The sequence below is a fragment of the Octopus bimaculoides genome, chromosome 1 (genome assembly GCF_046866305.1).
Source record: "Octopus bimaculoides isolate indiv1 chromosome 1, ASM4686630v1, whole genome shotgun sequence".
Taxonomy (NCBI): domain Eukaryota; kingdom Metazoa; phylum Mollusca; class Cephalopoda; order Octopoda; family Octopodidae; genus Octopus; species Octopus bimaculoides.
The window spans coordinates 51608434-51635714 of record NC_142928.1 but is presented as its reverse complement, the minus strand read 5'-3'; positions in this window follow the sequence as shown (position 1 = coordinate 51635714).

Here is a 27281-nt window from a genome sequence, read left to right as displayed (position 1 = left end):
AACAACCTGGTATCGCTTCCACATCCGCTCTGTTCGCCAGATTTAACACTTGCGTACTCCCATCTATTTCCCAAAATGAAAACGCAGTTCAAAGATCGCCATTTTAGCACTGTTGTCAAGATCCATAGCGAATCGTCGAAGGTCCTCGACTAGCTTACGGAAAACGACTTCCAGTCCGGTTTCCAACAGCGGCATGAAGGCTTGGACCAGTGTATTGCTACGCAAGGTGAATATTTTAAAAGAGATGATGTCAAAAGTTACTTATTTTGTTATTAAATGTAAGTAGTCCGGGAACCTATTTGATGCCACCCTGTATTTATGGACGTAGTTGATTTGCTTTTAAATCTCGCTTTTTTTATTTAGGTCCTTTAGTTTTCCTTTTGTTTGTATGAAAAAAAGGTCATTTGTCTTTTATGTTTTCAAATCGTAGTTTATTTTTTATTTAGTTTTTCCATATATCCGTCTGTGTCCGCGTGCGCGTGTTTAAGAGAGAGAGAGAGAGAGAGAAGAGTGGGGAGAGATAGATAGATAGAGAGAGTGTGTGTGCGTGTGTGAGTAAGTGAGTGAATGAGAGTGAATACTTGAAAGATTGTAAGTTATTTGAACCATAAATTATATGTATATTATCACACGTAATATATAATATAACTAAATATTAGTTATAGTTCGCTTTATTTTACTTGTATTCAGGATTCCGTTCTGCTCTGTTTTATTTGTCCACATACGGTATTCCTGTACATGTATGTGTTTTCAACAATATATTTTGCGTATAATAATGATTTGAATATATGAAATAAGCTGTTTCCTCACAACATTACTTCTATCGATTTTTTTTTTATTAATTTTGGTATTGTCTTTAGAGGTATTATTTCAGATACTGCGTCCATATTTTCAGGCAATTCTCTACTTGAACTTCCTTTTCTTCTTTTCGTTGTTATATCTAAATAGATCTCAGCATGTAATCATATTATACAGAGACATATCAATATTGGTATTGACAATTCTATGTTTCATGAAAAAGAAATATATACGGTGCAACAGAAGTAATAAAAGCAGAGATGTTCGTATACTAACCGATCATAATACGAACGAATATGTATCGATGTGGTTCAATATCTATTACAGTAAGCAAATACTTTTGAACAGAAGCTAAAAGTTAGAAATACCCAAATATAACTTGATTCCATCATCAATGACATCTTTAAGATAACTAGTATACATTGAACCCTGATGAAAATACTAATCATAAATTCAAAGAGCATTTGAATAATAACTGAAATTTGTCACATCAATTACACTGACAACTTCTTAGTTTCTTTCATTTGACTTTAAAAATTTCATTTGGCTTAAAAAATAGCAACTAGATAACAACTCTTAAAGTAATGTGAAGCGGAGGAACATTGTCAGATATTTACAACCAGCTTTCGGCTTTAGCGACGGCTCGAGTTTCTTAGCTGTGTATACTGAGACAACTGAACTTGAAGATATATAACATGGAATGGAGCAATATATCAATGGAAATGTGTCGAACACTATAGAAGTGTTTACAATGTCGAAGCGCATATCTTATTTTCTTCACCGTTGTTGTAAAAAAAATCAATTAAAGAACTAAAGAAGAGTAAGTTATACGGTATGTAAGGTAAGCTGTAATAGATGCATTATCTGAAGAGCATGGCACAAGTTTAAAACTTGTAACAATATTACTACAAGAAAGCCCAGATATTTGAACATTTATGTGTTGACAAAAGTGTATGGAAAAGGAGAGAGTATGTAGGGTATGAGGAAAACGTTTGCGGATTGTCTTGTTATCAAATTAAGGAGTGGCTGTGTGGTAAGTAGCTTGCTTACCAACCACATGGTTCTGGGTTCATTCCCACTGCGTGGCGCCTTGGGCAAGTGTCTTCTACTATAGCCTCGGGCCGACCAAAGCCTTGTGAGTGGAACTGGTAGATGGAAACTGAAAGAAACCCGCCGTATATATGTATATATATATATATATATATATATATATATATATATATATATATATATATATGTGCTTGTGTGTGTGTATTTCCCCCCCCCCACCCCCCACCAACATCGCTTGACAACCGCTACTGGTGTGTTTACGTCCCCGTAACCTAGCGGTTCGGCAATAGAGGCCGATAGAATAAGTACTAGGCTTACAAAGAATAAGTCCTGGGGTCGATTTGCTCGACTAAAGGCGGTGCTCCAGCATGGCCGCACTCAAATGACTGAAACAAGTAAATGAGTAAATTAATGAATTAGCGCAGATACAGATACGCTGTAATTTCACGAGAAACTGAAGTGGTTGTGTTCAAAATTGTAGGTAGCTCACATCACGAATTTCTATTTGAAATCGACTCTAGTATTCGGTACAACTTAATATAAATTAAGCTGTTCTATATGCATCATATAGAGTGTCAAATTTTTATTTCAGAAAGTTGTTGTCCGTTAATTTCTTGTAAAGTTGCAAGCTGGCAAAACTTTATAAGTAGTTTCAAAGACAGAGTTTGTATAACACAAGTATAACTATATTCAACAAAAACATTGTAATTCTGCTGTTCGGTAACTAAAGGCAAAAAGCTTAGCATGTCTTGTATAAATATAATGATCTTTTCTATTATAGACACAGAGCATGACATTTTAGGGGAGTGGGCAGTCGATTAGATCGACCCTAGTACGCAACTGGTACTTAAATTGTGACCCCTTGGAGGAATTTGAACTCAGAACGTAGCGATGAGCGAATTGCCGCCAAGCATTTCGTCCAGCGTGCTAACGATTCTGCCAGCTCGCCGCCTTATCTATAAAGTTATAACGATAACTAGATCGAGTTAGTGATTTACTCAACAGAATGAAAACCCTCATTGTCCATTAGATATTAGTGAGAGAGAAATAAACACTGTATCAATCATAAATACCAGAGAAAATGTATTAATGATGTTTCCCAGGATTTCTATCATTTTGTTGCTCTCGTTAAAAGAATAACCAAATTATTTGAGACAGAGATTGCCTCATGCACAGCTACACCAAATGTGAGATATGAAGAGAACTTGGAAACTACTCATCACATTGTGGTCTATAGTTTTTGTGTTCAACATATAAAGAAAACGAAAGCATGGAATCGATTCTCTGCTGATGTTGCTCAAATAGTTATTCTTCCCTTGTGACTGCACCGCATGTCGAAATGATTGTGCCAGTTAAAATGGTAAAAGAAAATACTTTAGCTTTTCAATATATCATTCATCAATATTTTGCAATATAATTTGAATCATAAGAATGAAGTAGAGAAAATGTCATTTGCTCAAGTAAATTTTAAGATGGGTGATTGAAAGTTGAACATTTTCTGGTGAAAACGATTTACACATCATATTCACTTGTGGGAATCTTAGCAGCATAAGAAGGCACACACACACACACACACACACACACACAGACACACACACACACACACACACACACACACATACACACGCACAAACGCACCCCCACGCACACATACACACATGCCACCAAAAATACATACACACAACACACACACGCATGCACGCACCCCCACGCACACATACATACACAAACATACACACACACAACACATACATACACTCACGCACACTCACACAAATATACAGAGAGAAACGCTCACAGGCCAAACATAGAGAGGGATATACAAAGACATCATAAAATGTTTTATCAAAGGCGTCATAAAAATATATGGCTTCAGTTACAACTAATAAAATTTATACACTAAAAGTATTTCTATGTACAGTTTTCAATAACACATTAGTCAACGTATAGTAAATAAATATATCAACATGTACATACATACACACATATAACTACACTCTCATATTCACACGCACATAACCGCACAAGGTATATATAGTATATATAGTATATACATACATACATATATATATATATATATATATATATATATATATATATATATATATATATATATATATATAGGTATGTGTGTGTGTTTGTGTGTGTGTGTGTGTGTGTGTGTGTGTGTAAAATAATATATATATATGTACATATATGTACGTATACATCTATTTATATCGCTCTCTTACTCTCTCCATCGCTCACCATATATATATATATATATACGTGTGTGTGTGTGTGTCTATGCAATCCTTATCTATCAATCTGTTTATCTAAATACGCACATAGATATACATACATAAGCACACACACACGCACATACACACCCATCACGAAAATAGTTTTCATAAAAAATATTGAATATTGTAAATATATACGTACATGAATGGCGTGCGGTTGTGTGTTTATACATAGATAAGTATTGACTACTTAAAGAGGCGCAAGTCTAATATTTGGCGGGAGTGACAATTGAGTGTGTCGATACGAGTCGATATACTCAGTGGTACATTGTGTTACAAACTTAATTGACCTCGGAAAGATGAAAAGCTAACACGACATCAGGTATACTTCAAACCAGGTTGAATAACACTCAGATAGATGCCGTAAAGCATTTGTGAGTGGGACTCGAATGGTTCTCCCAACGCTATTGTACAATAATATAAAATATTCGGCGGTTTTATAGATACACACACATATTATCGTATCGCAACTGTACACGTATATTAAAACAATATAACATTAAGCTGAAGAATTACTCAAAATATTTTGTTGAGTACATATTCATAGAACTTTTAAAACGAGGAGGGGTGAAAGTGACTCCTTAGTTTCAATCGGTTAGTCACTTCGATGAAAACTAGCAGAATGAAACGTCAATGTTCCTATCATCGTCTTGTTGTTAAGCTATGATGATGATGATGATGATAATAATAATAATAATAATAATAATAATAATAATAATAATAATAGTGAATATTTAGGCAATAAACTCGCGCGCATTAACAGTAGTTCAGTACGGTACCGAAATTCTCAAGTGGATAGATGAAGAGCAGAAGGAGATGCATGAAGCCCATCATCCACGTACAGAAACTGAAGAGAGCAAGTGGCGGAAGGGGACTGAAAAGTGTGGAAGACTGCGTGCGTATCGAACTCGAGAGCTTAATGAATTACCTAAACCAAAGTAAGGAAACCTTGCTAGTGTCACTTAGGTAGAAGGGAGTATTGAGAGCAGAGAGAGAAAAAAAAAGGGAAAAATAAAATAAGTACAAACAGGACATGAAGAAGAATTACTCAAGAAGGAACTACACAATCAATTCCATGTAGCCACAACAGAAGTTGCTGGAAAAAATAGGTGGGATTGACTAAGGAAAGGAACCCTAGAAAAGGAGACCGAGAGCACTACAGTGGCAGCGCAACACCAAGCTCTGTCAAAGAACTGGAGGGTCAACCTGAAGAATGAGCAAGTGTCTCTGCTGTGTCGCATCTGCAATAGAGTGGATGAGTGGATGAAACCATTGCCCATATCACGAACGAATACTCTAGACTTGCCCGAAAACAATACAAATTGTGGCGACACAACTAGGTAACGAAAGTGCTGCATTGGAAACTGCGAAAAGTGGGAACTAGAGAGAGGAAAGACGTGGTATGAGCACAAACCACGGAGAGTGGCAGAATCAGAGACTAACAAAATCCTCTGGGGTTCCCCAATCCAAACACATCGGGTGCTAGTGTATAACAGGCCGGACCTAGTGGTCGTGGACAAGGTGCAACACATATGCTATGTAGTTGACGTTTCATGCCCCTTTGACACACAAATAGCCTAGCATGAAGGCGGGAAGAGAGATAGATACATAGATACAACCTTATTAATTACGAAATAGTCCAGCTATGGAAAATGAAGAAGGGGAAAATAGTGCCAATTATTGTTAGTGCTTGGGAACAGTATCACAAAGCATCAAGAGGAATATAAAGGTAATTGGATTACAGTGTCCAGTAGAAATGTTACAAAAGGTTTGACTCACTGGCACAGCCAGAATAATCAGGAAAGTATTAGATAGCTGAAAAGAATGAAAAGCATGGTACTGTAAGCTGCAGGTAGTACGCCTGCTACGCATGCAAGACTGCAGGAGCTCCAACAAAGCCTGTGATAAAGAGATAATGATAATAATAATAATAATAATAATAATTATAATAATAATAATAATAGTTCAACAAGAGCAACCATTTTGGAGAAGAGTCGATTACGACCCCAGTGTTGAACTGGTACTTATTTTATCGACCGCGAAAGAATAAAGGTAAAATCGACCCCAGCGGAATTTGAACTCAAAACGTAGCTACTGGTCAAAAATCGCTGAGCACTTTGGCCAGCGTGTTGACAATTCTGCAAGTTCGCCGCTTTAACAACAACAACAACAACAACAACAACAACAACAACAACAATAGTAATAATAATAATAATAATAATAATAATAATAATAATAATAATAATAATAATATCTGAGAATTTGCGTGTATAAACTGGGAATGCATACAATGAGTTTCTCTGCCCTAGGTGTACGGAAACACTCGGCGAGAAATGGAAGGAAATTTGAAGAAGAAACAAAAACAACAACAACATAATAATAATAATAATAATAATAATAATAATAATAATAATGATAATAATAATAATAATAACAATGATTCCATTTATTTGTCAGAAGGCTGAAGTGTAAGGCGGACAATACAAAGATAGACATAAAGTGTTGCGTTTTACATATAATGAAATGAGAAAAAAAAAAAAAGGAAAGGAAGAAAGTATACAGGGCATGCACTGAAAAAGAAAAGACATGTGCATAGCATACAAAGGATTAAAATAAAGACAATGTGACGGGGTTAATAATAGAAATGTGCCCCCCTGGTACAGGAAGGCCTCTAGGGATAACCGAGGAATCCTCTGTCCGAGATTTCCCCGAAACCCAAGAAGCAAGTGTTCTCTCCAATTACTTTTCTCCGACTCACAGGTCTAACCGTTCACTCTTACCATTTTCGCAACTTTCACCAACCTTTCAAAAAACTCACTCGAGGACAGCTCTTCCCTCTCAATTTCCTTTACAAGTGAAAATTGAAGAAGTTAACGACAGCTTTATCAAAGAGGAATGTATCTGTCCTCATGCATTTCAGCCTTGACCACCAAAGAACCTCTTTCGCCACAGCCACCAGGTAAAGGATGACTGCATTGCCTGCCCGAATGAAAGGGGTGGTGGCGATCATCACTACAGACTCGAGAGAGTAGATAGTGATTTACTAATGCCTGGAACCAGGTTCCTATTTACAGCGGGAGGATGGTTCGAGCTCTTGCGGATATATACTGCATACCCATTAGGCTTCCTGTACGGGCAATACTTTCCCGTAGTGAGGTCTAAGGCTCAGTGACAGAAATACAGTAGCGACACAACTGCCGAATCTTCCGTCAACAATATACAGATTATCTGTTTTTATTCATTACTGATGTAGCAAACAGGCCGTGGTCTTAAAAATTATTAATATCGACAAAAACAGTATTTATACCAAAAGTCATATCGTTGTTAATTATTTTATAATTACATCTTGTTGGATCATATTTCGTATTACTCTATCACAAACCCACGTTGTGTATTACAACAAAAAATGCATGACATCTTCAAAGATATACAAGGTAGTGTTACAATGAAATACCATTTTCATGTAAGTACGGAATACAATACATTTTGATACGTGTGCCTCGGCATAATTCAAAACTTGTGTCTGCCAGTTCAATGTACTTTGCTTAAATGTATGTATCAAGATCTTACAGGGAAATAATATTACTTCCGTTACTGTTTTGCAGTAAATAGGTTACATTCAACGAAATATTGGTATGGCAGTTGATTATATATTAGGAATTACCGAGTGGGTCTGTCATTTTTCGTGGCCCGTGCAGTTCACTCTGTACCTATTGCGGCCAAATGAGCCTCTGCGCTATTCTTACGTGAACGTAGAGGCGAATTAATTTGCTGTTTGTATTTATGCTGACACTATTTTAGAGTTCTTATGATTTCCATGCTGGTGTGCTTCTTTGTACCGCTCCCAATGGCTTTTCATTTAGTGTCTTTGATGTCATCCTTAACTTCGCATTACTTACTTCTCTTATCATAACAACTTTCCTACGGTCGTGTTTGAGCCGCACCGGATTGAGCACGTCGAGTTTTCTGGTATTATCTTAATGGAAAAGCTGTATATATGCGTGTGCGCACGCGTGCGTGTGAATGTGTATGAGTATATATATATATATATATATATATATATATATATTGATGTATATATGTATTGACATGTATGCAAGTATATATGTATATAAGTATATATACATAGAAAACAAACACACACACACACACACACACACACGCACAAACACACATTTATATATGAATATGTATACGAGGGGGTACCCAAAAGAAACGGGAATTTTGCAATATTATTTTATTCACTTAGTTTTACATATTTACACTTTTATCACCTTCAAACTATTACGCATTTGAAGCAATGCATCAGTTCAAACGCACTTTCTACTATTCGAAGCAGTCCTGGATCTCTTGCGAAGTGATGCTTTTAACGCCTCCGTCGTATCTTTCTTTTCCTCTTCCACATCTGCACAACGTTTTCCTCTAAAGATTTTTTTCATTCCGGGGAACAAAACGAAGTAACGGGGAGCAAGCTCAAGTTCCAACCGTTCTTTCAGTTCGCAACATGCCTTCAGTTGTAACTGCTTTTAATCTTCTGTGAGCAAGCGAAGCACAAGCACAAATTTTGATGGAACTCTTTTCATTCGGAATTCCTATTCCTTGCTCAAAACCGACGTTGGTCTTCAAAGCGAAAATTGGACATTTCTAAAGCGTAAAAACTACTCGTAAACTTGTGTTTTGCTCATGGTAACATCCTTGTAAGCTATTTGAAACATAACATCTATTTCGGCCGCCGTTTGCCCCAACAGAAAACACAATTTCGCCTCAGTACGCTGTTCTTTCGTTTCAGCCATCGCAAAAATCGACAAATAGGACAGAAGCTCTGCAGATCAAAGCCGCACTACCTGGTAGAACGACATCACTCGACGACGTCCGGTAGGCAGACTGATGCTAAAGAGTTGTATCAAGTGATTTCAAGCGGCAGAAGCCTTAACTACGACGGGTTTGTCTCACATAGAGCATAAAAGTATAAATTCCTTTATTCAGGTGTTTATTTATAAGTATATATCCCTTTATATGTTTATATATGTATGACCACCTTAAATAGTGGGATTACAAGGTAGTTGAAGGGAGATAATCCTCAAAACACTCAGTTTTACAACAATTTTCAGCGGATATTCTTTTAAAATTTTACGCCCATGACTTATAAATTCATAAACAGAAAATAATGATAAAAAGAATAGCAGCTTTCAACTGACCATCTAAGAGGAGATATATATTATAGCGACAAAAGATATTGAATATAAAGTATATACATCTCTCTCCCCTCTCTCTCTATCTGCATATATATATGTATATATTCTGCTATAAAAATAGCTTTACATGAAGCTGAAGGGTTACTTTATACTTTTGTAGTGTACAAATTTATTATTCTTAACAAGAATGTAGTTTACAGTTACTTTGAAGTTTCGGACAGTTAAGCCATCATCGATAGTTTAAGCATACATACATATATACATACATATAAATATATGAATGTGTGGTTATATCAAATTCCAATATATCACAATTCTCACGTTACATTTCATATTTTATTTCTACAATTACTTTAATCCTTTAAACAATATTTCAACGAAATTTTTACGTGACGCGGAGAACCATAATCGTAAGATTGTGGTTCTTATTCCTGGACCGGCGACGCGTTGTGTTCTTGAGCAAAACACTTGATTTCACATTGCTCCAGTCCACTCAGCTGGCAAAAATGAGTAATGCTGCGGTGGACTGGCGTTCTGTCCAGCTGGGGAAAACATACGCCATTGAAACCGGGAAACCGGGCCCATGAGCCTGGCTATTATATATATACATATGTATATATATATATATATATATATATATATATATATATATATATATACATTGTTGTACTTGGGGATGGTCATATTGCCAGTTTAGCCAATAAAAACACACGCACTGTATATTTGGTGTTAATTTGCTTCAGCTTTATATTACATTAATCTTAATCTTATTTCGGCCAGAGTTCTTTCGTCACACTTCTGTGACCTCATCAGTGTCCTTTGTTTCCTTCCTTCTTATGTGTGTCTCACCTTGCTAAATATCAGCCATTTTGTATTTTGTATTCCTATTGTATGTGTCTACGCATGCGTGACTTTCAATGTGTCTGTGTCTTTTGTAAGTGCATGTGTGTATGGGGAGTGTCTGTATCACCGCAGCAACCCGCAAGTGGCCTACACAAGCTCATGCAGCGCACGAAAAATGGAGAAGTGGTATGCCTTCCCACAGATAAGTCCGGCAGAATGTCAATAGACAGCCTGCCGAACTATATCCAGGCAATGCAACCTCACATCGCCAATACGAAGGTAACAACCTTACAGGCGCATGAGGAAAGGGAAAAAGTCCTCAATGCCCACATGATGATGTGGACAATTGTTCTTAGACCCCAGAAGCGCACAGCCAACAACTTCCAAGCCTGGAACAATGATATCCCGACGCTGTATGGGCTCCGTAAGGACCACAAAGTAACAACTAATACTGTAGTGGGACCACCAACAAGACCAGTCTGTGGAGCGAATGTCACTAGTAACTACAGGATTTCCTACTTCCTCTCAATGATCATACGCCCCATAATCCAGATGTCACCTGATGTCTGTGACAGCACGGAAGATCTCCTCAGCAGGATCAACGACTGCAACAACACTTGCAACCTGACAGGGTGTATAGTGGGTAGCATGGATGTGGTATCACTATACCCATCTATCGACGTGGATTTTGCAGTGGAAAAGTGCGTGGAGATGATCAACGAGAGCGAAGTAGAGTTCCAAAAAGTCAACACAGAAGACCTGGGCCTCCTACTTAGATTGACATATGACGACGTATATCTAGATAGATATGACCTTAGAGATTTCTGCCCTAGTAGACGTCTAAGAGGTAGACCACCCACAATTACCTCTATGGCTAGGAAGACTCCTATAGAGAGATGGAGTGGATGGACCAGAGCCATACGGACCCCCACTAATATCCGCCAGGTAAAGAAAATGATCGCACATGCACTAGGAGCTAGTATAAAGGTCACCCTAAAAGGCCACACCTTTAAATTTAACAACAAATTATACGCCCAGGACGAGGGGGCAGCCATCGGTGTTAGTATCGCCGGTGATGTGGCCAATCTCTTCATGGTATGGTGGGACAGAAGGCTTAAGGAACGCCTGACACAGAACTCCATACTCGTGAATGTGTACTCTCGATATGTCGATGATATCAACTTAGTGGTAAAGACACCCCCACAAGAGAGCACCCCTGAAATAGAAATAGAAACTAAGACTATGGAGAGCATCCAGCAAATAGCTAACTCCATCCACCAGAGTATTAAAGTTACGATAGACTACCCTACTAAACACCCTAACCATAGATTACCTGTATTAGATACTGAACTCTGGCTAGAAACTAAGAACAATAAAACCAGAATCCTCCATTGACACTATACAAAACCTATGGCCTCCAAATACCTGATCCACCGGAACTCGGCTATTGCGGACAATGCCAAATTCAACATATTGATGGCAGACCTCGTCAGAGTAATGCGAAATGTCTCCTGCATGTGCGACCCTACAGAATTAAAGAGACATATACAACATTTCGTCCACCGCATGCAGTTCTCAGGTTACAGCCATAAAGAAAGGATCAGGGTATACAAAGGAGCTATGAAGAAGTTTGAAACAATCAAACGCAACGATAGGAATGGGATTTGCCCACTCTATAGGAGCAAATCATGGAACACCATAGAAAGGACTAAGAAGAAAATAGGGAAGGCAAGCTCATGGTACGATAGCCACAAGTACCAGAGCGTCATGTTCGTCGACACCACCCCTAGAGGCGAACTGGCGTACCGCTTTAGAAGGGCCCTAGACAAACGTAAGCTAAGAATTAAGGTTGTTGAAAGGCCAGGCAACCCTATTAAATCCCTTATCAGTAGAACATACCCTTTCAGTAGAACCCCCTGCACCGATAGGAACTGTATCGTATGTATATTTAGCCCACAAACGAGCTGCAAAACCAGAAATGTGGTCTATAGTATAAGATGTACAGAGGGACGATGCAGAAATAAGACAATGACATATGTAGGCGAAACAGCAAGGAGCATAGGGGAGCGGGCAAACGAACATTGGAGGGAACTTAAGGAAGGGAACAACTCATCAGTTCTGTACCAGCACGCTGAGCAAGAACATAGAGGCTCAATCAACAACATAGAAATTAAAATCTTATCTACACATAGCAGTGATGCAGCACTTAGACAAATTACTGAAGCTACACACATAATAGAAGAGAAACCTAGCCTGAATAGGAAACTAGAATGGAACACTAACACACACCACTAACAAACCACAGACCACAGCATGTGACAACATGTTACCCATAAACCAATAATAATATGAACAAAGTATAATACAATACATAGATAAACAAATGGAATTAAATACTACATACGTTAACAAAATTTAATTAAACACAAAAACACACACACACACACATGAACAAATAAATAAATAAAACAAATACAAACGAACACGTATTAACAGAGTATATAGGTGATACAGACACTCCCCATACACACATGCACTTACAAAAGACACAGACACATTGAAAGACACGCATGCGTAGACACATACAATAGGAATACAGAATACAAAATGGCTGATATTTAGCAAGGTGAGACACATAAGAAGGAAGGAAACAAAGGACCACTGATGAGGTCACAGAAGTGTGACGAAAGAACTCGGGCCGAAATAAGATTAAGATTAATGTAATATAAAGCTGAAGCAAATTAACACCAAATATACAGTGCGTGTGTTTTTATTGGTTAAACTGGCAATATGACCATCCCCAAGTCCAACAACATCTGTTTCAACACACGATTTCACATCAAAAATCTTGCAAAACAAAAATGTATATATATATATATATATATATATATATATATATATATATATATATATATATATATATATATATATATATATATATATATATCAGAGAGCGGCTGAAATAACGTTGAGTGAATTGAGCGGTATGTATTAGGAAAAAATATGATCAACTGTAACCTAAAAAAAAATCTATTTTAATGTTTTAATGAAACACTTGCACTCTAGAGGCAAGTGTTTCTATTACATTCTATTACAACCATTTCTATTACAATAGTTACAGTTATGCAGATTGCGTTTATCTGATTTTGTTTTTTTTAAGTTTAATTTGTGGGTCGTCTATTAATTTTGTGAAATGTTGCGTGTTATTTTTATTTAGGACGTTCTAATTATTTGGAAAATGTCTTCGCAAAATTTGAAGGATATTTGGAGATAAAAATTTTATACTTTTAATTTATATGAAAGGTTATCTATCGTAGATTAGTGAAGGCGCATGGTTCAGTAGTTAGAGCGTCGAGGTTACGATCATGTGGTTGCGAGTTCGAATCCCGTGTTGCGTTCTTGAGCAAGGCACTTTATTTCACGTTGCTCTAGTTCACTCAGCTCTAGAAATGAGTTGCGACGTTACTGGTGCTAAGCTTTATCGGACTTTGCATTTCCCTTGGATAACACTGTTGGCGTGAAGAGGGAAGACCGGTATGCATGGGCGACTGCTCGTCTCCCATAAACAACCCTGCTCAGACTTGTGCTACGAAGGGTAACTTTCTAGATGTAATCTCATGGTTAGTCGTGACCGAAGGGGGTCTCAGCATGCTAGATTATTTTATTTCTGTGTTCTTTTCTTGGTTGATTTCGTCTATGTGAAGCTCATTAATGTATCGATGTCTAAGTTCTTTAAAGATAATTATGCCTGTGGTAAGATTGTTTAGTGATCTTCTGTTTTCTTTTTTTTGTGAACGTATTATGCTTAATCTATTGATTTTCTATATGGGTAGTATGTTGAACTGTCCCTGTTTAATGTGATGTTCAAGAAATTAATTGATTGCCAATGGGTTCCATTGTGGCTTTGAAACTTAAGCTAATATAATTTATTTTAATATTTTGCGCGAAAATAAGACGGCGAACTGGCAGAATCTTTAGCACACCGGGCTTAGCGGCATTTCGTTTGTTTTCACGTCATGGGTTCATATTCCACCGGGGTTGAGAAAATAAATACCAGTTGAACGTTGGTGTCGATACAATCGGCTTACCCACTCCCCGAGATTGCTGGCCATGTTCCAAAATCTGAAATCAATATTGTGCGCAAAAAATTTAGGTTGAAATTTTAATTTGATTAGGGTTTACCTATATTGATCCTTTATACATGACAAATATATACTTTATGACGGTATACAATCGTTGATACATACACATACAGAATGAAACAAGCATGCACATACGATATAATTAGAACGAAAACGAATATATTATCTTGCATTAAATTGATAAGAATATATTAATCTTTCATTTTTCCACGGTTCACTCAACTGAAATATCAGAGTAGTTCAATTTTTCACTTCAGAGTTCGTTGACATTTATTCCACAAATTAAATTTTATAATTTTGTTGATGCTGTTTTATTTAATCTATACTTTGTCTCTTTACCTACTCACCATCACTTACGTAAATCTAATCTACTTTACTTGGCATTTGAACTTAGTTATATCATTTTTCCTCCCAATAAAATTAAATGCATTTCACTGGGAATTTTGACAACAATTGTACATCAATACCTCCCAAGAATCTTCTCTTAATGAGGCTTTTAATCTTTTCTCCGATATAAAAAAAACATCATAAAGAAAGTTTCTCTTTGTTGCTGGAATAAGCTATTAGACGTAACTTAACTTGCCATATACATACACACACATACACACCCGTGTGCATGTGTGTGTATGTATGTGTACATGGGTATACATATACTCGCATATATAAATGTATGTTCATATAAATATATGCACATTCGTACATATGATTGTGTGTGTGTCTCTTTCTCTCTATATATATATCTATATATCTATATATATATATGGGAGAATATACAAATAATAACAACAGACGAGGACAGGTGGTGTAAATAACAAAAGGATATATTAGTATGACGCTCGGGAATACGGAAAGTCTTTGACGTTTCGAGCTACGCTCTTCAACAGAAAGAATACGGAGACAAGGAGAAAAACACGGAGAAAAAAAATTGAATAGTGTTCAGTCAACGGTCAATCATGTGTGTGTGTGTGTGTCTGTGTGTCTGTGTATGTATGCATGTATATGTAACAAGTGAGGGAGAAGAAAGCGAAAGACAGAGTGAGACAGAAGATTCAACTAGATACATAAAGCGAAAGCAGGTGAACTTAAAATTTGAAAATGATACATGAATATGTTTAGTGTTACAACACGTACTTAATTTGAAAACGCTACTCTTAGTCGCCAGCAATATTCGGTTTTCAATTGAATAAAATCTACACAATATCTCGGCTTACACATTTGAGTCGTATTTTAAACCGATCTGAACAACGCCAAATTTCAAAGCCAGTGTGACTATAGATTTAATTCACTTCAATGCAAATTTCTGCACACACACACACATCTGTATCTCTATCTATCTATCTATCTATCTATCTATCTATCTATCTATCTATCTATCTATCTATCTGTCTGTCTGTCTGTCTGTCTGTCTGTCTGTCTGTCTGTCTGTCTGTCTGTATGTCTGTCTGACTGTCTATCTATCTATCTATCTGTCTATTTATTTAGATACGTTGAATAGTTGTTATGGTGCAAAAATTTGTATCAGTATGCATAACACGAACACGCAATCGCACCCCACCACACTTATATTCATACACATATATTGTCTTTTATCTTTTACTTGTTTCTGTAATTGAACTACGGTCATGCTGGAGCACAGCCTAGAAACATTTTAGTTGAACGAATAGAACCGATTACCGATTATTATTTTTGTAAAGCCTCGTAGTAATTCAATTGGTCTGTTTATACCGAACCACTAACTTAAATAATAAACAGCGATAGGTGAACCGCGATAAGTGAACCCCGATATGGCGAGGGATTACAGGATGTATACTTAGGACGGATTTCTTTCAGTTTCCGTCTAACGGATCCACATATAAAGCTGTAGTGAGCCTGAAACTATAGTAGAAGACATTTATCCAAGCCACCACGCAGCAGTGTGACTGAACCCAGAAACATTTGTTTGGGAATGAAACTTCTTACCTCACGATCACGCTAGCGCCTGGGGGTTTTCACGTGAATGGATCGGATCTCATCAAGTGTCCAATCAAGCAGCCCAAGTGTTGGTAGGAGTACTGGCACCGCAAAGACATTGTGGGCCACTGTTTTATGCAGAGAGTTCAAATTCTCTTTATTCGGCCGTGATATTCTTTAGTGACACGTGTTTTTTTTACAAGTTCCATTGTAAGATATGATTTCATCCAGCCCTGGATACTTGTAGCATTCCTCGTCAGATAGAGGGGATACAGTCAAACCATTGATGATGCTACGACCTCGGGTTTATATATATATATAAACATATATATATATATATATATTTACTCTTTTACTCATTTACTTGTTTCAGTCATTTGACTGCGGCCATGCTGGAGCACCCCCTTTAGTTGAGAAAATCGACCCCAGGACTTATTCTTTCTAAGCCTAGTACTTATTCTATCGGTCTCTTTTTGCCGAACCGCTAAGTTACGGGACGTAAACACACCAGCATCGGTTGTCAAGCGATGGTGGGCGGACAAACACAGACGCACAAACACACATGCACATATATATACATATATATACATATATACATATATACAACGGGCTTCTTCCAGTTTCCGTCTACCAAATCCACTCACAAGGCTTTGGTTGGCCCGAGGCTATAGTAGAAGACACTTGCCCAAGGTGCCACGCAGTGGGACTGAACCTGGAACCATGTGGTTGGTAAGCAAGCTACCTACCACACAGCCACTCCTGCGCCTATATATATATATATATATATATATATATATATATATATAAACTTAATTAAGGGATCAGCAACAGTTGCTTCCCCACATACTGAAGTTCAGCCCAGGGTTGAGGTCATGCTGGTGCATGACCATCAGCTATAGTCTAGTCACCCACGTAGTCAATCAGGTGATACGTATATATATATATATATACATATATATATATATATATATATATATATATATATATATATATATATATATATATATATATATATATATATATATATATATATATACATATACATATATATATATATATATATATATATATATATATATATATATATATATATATATACATATACATATATATATATATATGTATGTATGTATGTATGTATGTATGTATGCATATATGTATGTATGTATGTATGTGTGTATGTATGTATGGCTGTATGCATGCACGCATGCATGCATGTATATATATATATATATATGTATGTATATATATAGTAATAAGTATCACGGGCTAAACCTATGGTGTTACTGTTTGTGTGCGGATGTCTTTGTGTTTGATCCCCACTACTCCTTGGCAACCGATACTAGTGTGCTTACGTACCCATGACTCAGCGGTTTCGCAAAAGAGACCGATCGTATAAGTACCAGGCTTAAAAATGTAAGTACTGGTGTTAAGTCGTTTGACTAAAATTCGTAAAGGTGGTTCCCCAGCATGATTACAGTCTAATGATTGAAAAAAGTAAAAACAATTGCTTCCATGCCGTTCGAAATTGATGATGGGAAATTAATATACGCAGAGAACTTGTGTTATTTGTGGAAATTAGACACTGGAGCAAATGTGGCTGTGCCTGTTCCAAATGTTTGCCCAGATACATTTATCCTCAATGTGCTCCAAGACAGAGTTCTGTTGTTAAGGCAAATGAAACTTAGAAACAATGTGCTGTGTTATGGTTATACCATCACTAGAATCGTTGTCTTAGAAGACTCAGCCACCTCTCAACACTGTACTGGACATTTATATTTTGGACCAAACATATGTGTATATATAAAGTGATGTTGTTATATTTCGGGATGGTCTTATTCTTTTCCTAAATAAACGCACGTCTTACATATTCGTCCGTCTCTCGTTTAATATAATTCTTGTTTTATCATATATCTGTTGTCTGGCACTATTTCGTCACACATCTGAGAGCTCTTCAGCGACTCTTCCAGCCATGTATTCCTTCTGTTCAGACGAAAGATTTCCAGACAATAGACAGAAGATAAAATAAGAAATATAACAAGTCTGTTTCAGCACACGATTTCATATCGGGCATCTTGCAAACCAAATTCATAAACGTATTTGAATGTATACACAGATTTAGTATAGTCCTGATATTCTGTTTTATGAATACAACATTGTATTGTATAATGCATAGCATGCATAATATTGTAAACATAATTATATTCCACACTGAAAGTCTTACTACACGAGAAAAAGCTGCGAAACGGCCGTAATTCTAATAATGAGAAGTGGTTCAATAAATATATTCATCGCTCATATCTCCTTACATTTTAGAGTTTAAATATTGCACATGTTATTTATTTTATTCACGAGTTTCGTCTGGATTTCAGCTGCATAAACACTCTGTATTACTCTTCTGCATATTGGATTAACATGTGGCCTGCTAGCCAGGTCCGTTAGAAAAGCTTTCTGTGATAGCCACACGATTATCTGAATGTAGATTATTGGATTTAAATTTTGGCAGAAGGCCAGCAATTTTGGTAGTGGAGATAAGTCCATTACTACGGCCCCAGTCCTCAAATGGTTCTTATTTTATTCCTGATGGATGAAAGTTAGTGTCAACCTCCGCGAAATTTGAACTCAAAACGTAAAGACAGACGAAGTGCCATAAGGCATTTTCATTTTCGTGCTAACGATTTTGTCATCTTGCCGCCAAATATATGTAAATTATTGAATTCATTTTAATCACTTAATCATTAAAAATCGGTACAAGTTTACAGTTTGATAAAGTTGACAAAACTCTAAAACTATCTTCTGCTGAAAACATAATCATCATCCAATCGTATGATGATGTATATGAATCACATGTACATATATTAAAAAACATGCATACTCAATAGTACATACGTAGAACAAAAGAAAATTACAATACTGAAGTATTTTACATTGCCACAAGTAATTTTTAAATTTTCACCATTTTAAAACATTTTAAAATACAAAGAAAATAAAATTATACACTCACCATTCTTTCTCTGCCAATAGCAACAGTATTTAGTGAACTTTTCGAAGAAATAAACTAAAATTGTTTTGTTTTCTTTATAGCATAAGTTCACGCTGAAATAAAAAATAAACTATTTTACCTTTGCACTTAATTTTTCTTTTTCTTTTATTTTCCTGAATGATTTTCCTCCTACGAATATTTTATTTTATTTTTCGTTTTGTTCTTTCACCACTCTTTCCTTTATTTCTTCATTCTAGTTCTTTCTATTTGACTTGGTTAATTTTCCGTCTCTCTCTCCCTCCCTATCTCTCTCTCCCTCTCTCTCTCTCTCTCTCTCTCTCTATCTCTCTCTCTCTACCTGCCTGTATCTCACTGCGTATTCTTTATCCTATCTTTACTTGGTTTCTTAATTTTATGCTGTATTTCTAAAATCTTACTTTACTGCTCTACAATAACCTACAGATAATGTTAACTTCTGATATGGACATTTTCATTTTGTTTTAGTTTTAGTTTGCTCAACGTATGATATTTATTGCTGTTGCTATTTGCTTTACCTCTATGTTTTTCAGTTATTATTTTTCTTTTGCCTCTGTCCCTTGGGTAAAGTTACCGAGTCTATAAGAAAAGTCATTTTCTCCCAAAAATCAATCTAATTCTTGCCTGTATAAATTGTTGCTTTTATATCGATCTGTTTTTCTTTACAATTGTTCTTACTGTTGTTATTATTGCTGCCGTAACAGTTGTTTATTGAGGTGACTTTTCCTATTTTACGTTCTATGAATTCTTTTTGTCTTTTTCTCATTTGTTATTTCTTTTATTTCCTTCGGTTGTTTCTGTTAAACTTTCAATAGAGAAAAAAAAAATGTAGGATTTTCTCAGTAATTGTTAATTTGTTTCTCGTGAAGAATGCTGCTGCTGCTGGTGGTATTTTTCTCATTGTATTTTTTCAGTCATTTTCTCTTAATCATTAAATTTGTCACCGTATAAGTATTGTTTTGCATTCATAATAATCTTCTACCAATTAAAGGCATGCTGAATGGTAAATGACTTCTTCTTCTTCTTCTTCTTCTTCTTCTTCTTCTTCTTCTTCTTCTTCTTCTTCTTCTTCTTCTTCTTCTTCTTCTTCTTCTTCTTCTTCTTCTTCTTCTTCTTCTTCTTCTTCTTCTTCTTCTTCTTCTTCTTCTTCTTCTTCTTCTTCTTCTACATTATCGTAATTACAAAAGTAAAGAGAGACAATATAATAAACAAATATATCAATGTGCTACTGCATTCATATGTATCAGTATATATATGTGGATATATATATATATATATATATATATATATATATATATATATATATATATATATATATATATATGAAGGCCAGCTAAGCTTGATCGGGATGACTCGACTTTCCTTGGAATTAAATCATCACTAATGTTGTTCCCTATAAAGACAATATAGATGAACCTGGGCCCCAGTCTCACCGCTGACGTAGTCATCCAATTGATGCTCATACAAACAGCATGCTTACACTTACACATCCATATGCATAATTATAGAAACACACACACACACATTTGTTTATTAATGCAAAAATCTACATGGACAATAAATAAATGTATACAAAGATAAGGCATACTGGCAAGTACCTTAATCATAAATGATTATATTAACTAGTTAATCAAGTTTGGCTTGCCAATGCTCTGAATATTAAGAGAACAGAATATAATAAGGACTATATATATATATATATATATATATATATATATATATATATATATATATATATATATATATATATATATATATATATAAACAGCATAATGAAGAATGGAGAATTGTATATATCTATAAGCACAAACTCCGGATTGTCTTATAGTATTACGAATGTTTGTTATCATTCGATGTGGTTAGCCACATATGGATTATATCAGAGTGTTCATGTGATACTTGTCCTGATTTCAAATGCCTACGCTTTTACGTTTTATCTATCGATCTATGTATGTATGTATGTGTGTATGTATGTATGGATGGATGTATGTGTATGTATGTATCTATGTATTATCTATCTATCTATCTATCTATCTATCTACCCATCCATCCATCCATCCATCCCTCCATCCCTCCATCCCTTCATCCATCCATCCATCCCTCCATCCCTTCATCCATCTATCCATCCATCCATCCATCCATCCATCCATCTATTTATTTATCTATCTAGTCTATCGTGAATATTGTCGCGCCTCCTTCCTTTAAACGGGAAGGAAGAGCTATTTTCATCGTACTTGTGGCTATGGCGAAAGAATGTGTATGGTGGACGCGTCTGAAAGGTCTGGAGACAAAGATTTTCCTTTCTGGGCAATCTCTCATCAACTTCTTCAAGTATCACCTGAAGAGGAAGGTGAGAGTAGAAAGGGAAGTCTTGTCTAGTGAATGCTTCAAAAAAAGATGGGTGAATGTAGCAAGGATGGCACGTGTGAATGACGGAGCCATCTTGAGCATAACCCTATGAACTAGAAAAAAAATCCAAGAAAAAAAAACAAAAAACAAAAAGGCAAAAGAGAGTCACTTACTGTTATAGTTTCTTCAATGAGAATATTGACCAAGGTTACCGTGGTCTTTTCCGTAGGCTTTTCTTTCCACGGCCAAACCTAAACTGTCCTCCCGTCTTTTTACACGAGAACATTACTGTGTGATACACGATCCCTATTGATCGCCCTTTTTTTTCTCGATCCCTTTTGATCGAACTCCCCCCTTTTCCTTCCTACGATCCCTTTTAATCGACACCCCCCTTTTTTCCTTCCCCCTCCCCAAAAGAAAAGCTCTATATTGTATTTGTCCCATCTTCGTTGAGCCCTGTGTGGCTAATAAAAGAAATGTATCTATCTATCTATCTATCTATCTATAACACACACATATACATATGCTGGGTATGCATTTACTTTTAAACTGTGGTAGGCTGCAGGATAGCTGTATGAACGATGAAATACAAAAGAAAAGAGCGTTGACTAATTTTGCAGTTCCATATTTAAGAGATGACGAATTATGTACATTATTTACATAATTTACATTTGACGGATATTTGTCCTTTTCTTGTTTGTTAACACAACGTTTCGGCTGATATGCCATCAAGCTTTATCGGGTGTCTTTCGTACCTGGGTTCTCATTCCTAAGGTATTTCTAGATGTTATAATAATAATAACAATAACAACAACAGCATCGAAAAATACTTTAGGAATGAGAACCCAGGTTTGAAATTCCCGCAAGACACGTGATGAAGGCTGCAGGGTATATCAGCCGAAACGTTGTGTTAACAACAAACAGGATGAGGACAAATATCCGTCAAATCTAAATAATGTAAATAATATTGAATAATTTATTCTACCCATAATATGAAATAACTGTTTAAGCGAAAATTAACGGCGAAATTTAAATTATGCCTTTATAATTTTGCTCTGCGGGAAAAGTAAAGTAATGAGCTATCAAATCACCTTTAGTATACGAAAAATATTTCACGTTGCAAAATGCATAATTTATGTTGTGCTACACTTTCTTATTTTAAATTAAACAGCAGCTAAATTTTCCATCAAGGCCTTCTCAATTAGAAAGGCACATTAAAATTCATAGTGTTCCTTATATATATATATATATATATATATATATATATATATATATATATATATATATATATATATATATATATATATATATATATATATATATATATACACATATATATATATATACATACATATATATATATATATATATATATATATATATATATATATATATATATATATATGGGAGAATTTACGAAAAAAACAACAACAGACGAGAACAGGTGGTGTAAACGACAAAAGGATGTATTAGTTTAACGCTCGGGAATACAGAAAGTCTTTAACGTTTCGGGCTACGCTCTTCAACAGAAAGAATACGGAGAAAACAAGGAGAAAAACACGGAACAGGTAACATAAAGAACGACCCTTCATCTGTTCTCGGTTGCCTATCTACTCATTTCGAGCATTGAACAACAATATGAGTCTTCGAAAGCAGTTGCTCAAACAAAAGCCAAAATAAAATTTGGGATTTATGAACGGTCAAAGTTGGTAACTAAAACAGGACAGTGGAGACATATAAGGAAACCGAATGAAAACAAACATGTAGAGTTCTTAGACCAGAGGAAGTTAAAATAGCAAACGCTGGAGAATTATTTTCTTTGACAAAAGAAAATATAAAAGAGAGTGATAGATAGGATACGTCCAAATTATAAAATTTAATTAAATAGATAGATAGATAGACAGACATACAGACAGACAGATGATAGAAAGATAAATACATAGATACATACATACACACAAACATTCATACATACATATGCACAAACATACGGGGATATTTTTCTGATCTGTTATAGTATTTAATAAACATTTATTCACCTTTGTTTTTCAAATCAATCACTGTATGTACTTTCTGTATGCAAATTTCCTATTATAAACAGTTTCTACTCTTTTCGTTTCTGTGTAATTATTTCGTGTCTGCTGCAAGCAAAGTACAGTAAATATTGTGCTGATAACTTGTATTGAGATTGTAACACCTGTTCACAGATGTTCTTTTTTTTCTGCAGAATATCAGCTTGTTTGGTCAATGTCACATTTGGAGAAATTTTCTCTTCACATTTGAAGTCGATCCTTATTGCTACAATGCTGTGGCACTATCTCATCTCGAGCTGATCATAGTTGTAGGAAATCAAAAATTTATCCTATGTAGTTTTCAATGTAAACTTATGCTTTTGTTGTTTAATCAATTGCACCCAGTTTTATATATATATATATATATATATATATATATATATATATATTTTATATATATATATATATATATATATATATATATATATATATATATACAGTCTGTTAAAGTCTGTCATACCGGCCATGACGAAGGGAAATAGCCCTGAAACTCGAGTCGCCTTTATATATTTATATTTATATATTTATATATTTGATCCTTTATATTCAACACTCAATATTTCATCTTCATTCAATACTTTCTTTCATGGTGCCATCCATTTTTATTTTATTTTATTTTATATCATATATTGTATATTATATTATATATTGTGTATTCCATATTCTATACCCCACATTGGTTCTACAGGAATATAAATAAAACATAAAAAACAGACAGTGTTGGAACTCTTTTAAACTAAATAATATATTCCTCTATACACAATCATACAAAAAACCCCACCTTTTTTGTATTTATTTTTACTCGCATATATATATATATATATATATATATATATATATATATATATATATATACATACATACACACACACACACATACATACATATACATATGCATATATATACTATATATGTGTGTGTGCGTGTGTGTGTGTGTGTATGCATATGCATATTTATATATATATAATATATACATCATATATATTATATATATATATACATATAGATATAATACAAATACATATATGTATATAGACACAAACACATGGATATTAACATATACATATATATGAGTGTGTGGAGGCGCAATGGCCCAGTGGTTAGGGCAGCGGACTCGCGGTCATAGGATCGCGGTTTCGATTCCCAGACCGGACGTTGTGAGTGTTTATTGTGCGAAATCACCTAAAGCTCCACGAGGCTCCGACAGGGAATGGTGGCGAACTCTGCTGTACTCTTTCACCACAACTTTCTCTCACTCTTACTTCCTGTTTCTGTTGTGCCTGTAATTCAAAGGGTTAGCCTTGGCAGACTGTGTCACGCTGAATATCCCCGAGAACTACGTTATGGGTACACGTGTCTGTGGAGTGCTCAGCCACTTGCACGTTAATTTCACGAGCAGGCTGTTCCGTTGATCGGATCAAATGGAACTCTCGACGTCGTAAGCGACGGAGTGCCAACAACAGAATATATGAGTGTTTATTTATCATTCATATATAACCAGTCATTGCAAATTTGTAGTAATAAAGAAAACTCATATGCACAATCTATTAATGACATACATGTCAGAAACATATCTATCATTCATACACAAGTTTGAGAGGACAATATTCATTGCGAAAAAATAAAATTAATAAGCAAAACAAGCACTTAGTTTTCCAACATCTACAGACACCGCTGCAGTAGATTAGATATCACACACATAAACTAACTTGCTATGCTTTCAGCTTGTCTTGTGTTGAGACGTCTAAATATGCTCTTTCTCACTTGAGGTCATTTCAAAATGGCGTTGGTTTCAGTCACACCTGCTTACACTTCGTCTTGATTACGTTTGTCTTCTTCATCTTTTGCATTCTTTTCTTCTACCTTTCTGATGAAGAGCACACATCTGAAACATTGTCTTTGAATTTAAAACTAATACAGTAAAGGCCTGTATTTACTTTTGTGCTCTTATGTTTTTATTGTTCCTACGAAAAATCAGAAAAATGAAAATTGAGTAATCAATCAACAGTTAGATAAATGCGTGTATATATAAATACAAACACGCACGCACGTACACACACACACACATGCGCGCACGTACACACATGTACCTAAGGTTATCCTTGACTGTATATATATGTATGTGTATGTATGCAAGTATATATTTTAATTGTGCGTATGTGTGTATGAGTAATTATGTTTTAGTTTTCATATGACTATAGCTTAAGTCCCCCCCTCCAGTAAAAATATTTTTGAGTCTCAATGTAAAGGCTAGTAAATACGTATGCTATAACAATTCATACCTCACGGAAATTATATGGGTATGTGGCAACATACCGTTATTTCTATAACTCATAACTCCTGTACCTCACAGAATTTGATTGAATGGGAAGCAATATATCTTTATATTCAAATACTTTATGACATTATGAACTTAATGACGGAAAATTACTACTTGCATGATTTGAAACATGTTCGCGCGATCATCTTGTTTCGGTTCTTCAGTCCACACCTTATTAGCTTATATTTTTTTTATTGTGTATCGATTTGACGTAACAATAGTATATACTGAATTCATGAGCTTAATTCTACAGCAGAAGCGAATTATTATGAACACCAATATTCGGTTTTCTTGTGTTTGAACGTTAAATACTTCGCTAATGTGATTATCTAGGAAATAATGTAGTTTTATTTTCATGAGGGTATTTATTCACATTTTAATGATGTGAGTCATTTCAATTAAAACATGTCTGCATTAGACATTTCTATCCGCTGAGTAAAATCAACTAATAGAAATACTTTCACTTTGCTAACAAAAATATCGATTCGCTTATACCAAGGGACGTGACACATATTTACATACGTGACCTAAGCGAGAGGTTTCTGTGGTTTTAGCTCATATACGCGCTTGTTAGATTATTGTTGTCTTTATCGGATGCCATTAGGAAAAGTAAGCAGTAAATCTGCGAAGAAATATGTTGAACAAATTACAAACCTACAATTTACAATTCAAGAAAACGAACTACTTATGTAGTAGAATGTATTTGTCAAGATTTCATAACACTTAAATGTAAAGCATTTCGTGGGCTGTATTTGGTGTGCCGATAAATGTAACTATTATTGCCTTGTAACGAGTAACTTAAGGATAGATGTAGCAACTCGATTTAATTTAATGCAATTTCTTCGCAATGTTTACTACAGTCGGCAAGAATGCTTTTCTGTAGTCCTTCCTATCTATAGTAAAACATGAAAGGTTATGAGCAACGCATTTTACGAAGTAAATGCTGCATATAGAAATCAATATTGGAAAGAGACGACATATTATTTCTTGATTTTTGCGGAAAGTAAGAAAAGCAAGAAAAAGCCTTTCTATCGTAGATGGGTAATTTAAAGTAATTTACCAACAAACCTAGGTACTCAAAACTTAAAATAGCCTAAATTCAAAATCAGTCATATTTGATTTTAGGAATGGCTCAATAAAGTTAGTCAGTACAGTGAACATTTCCACCAGCAAAGATATTTGAAGAGCTGTGCATGGTTAACTACAGTAACATTCTTGCTGTTAAGTTTCACTGCATTATGTTATAACCAGAATCTGTACA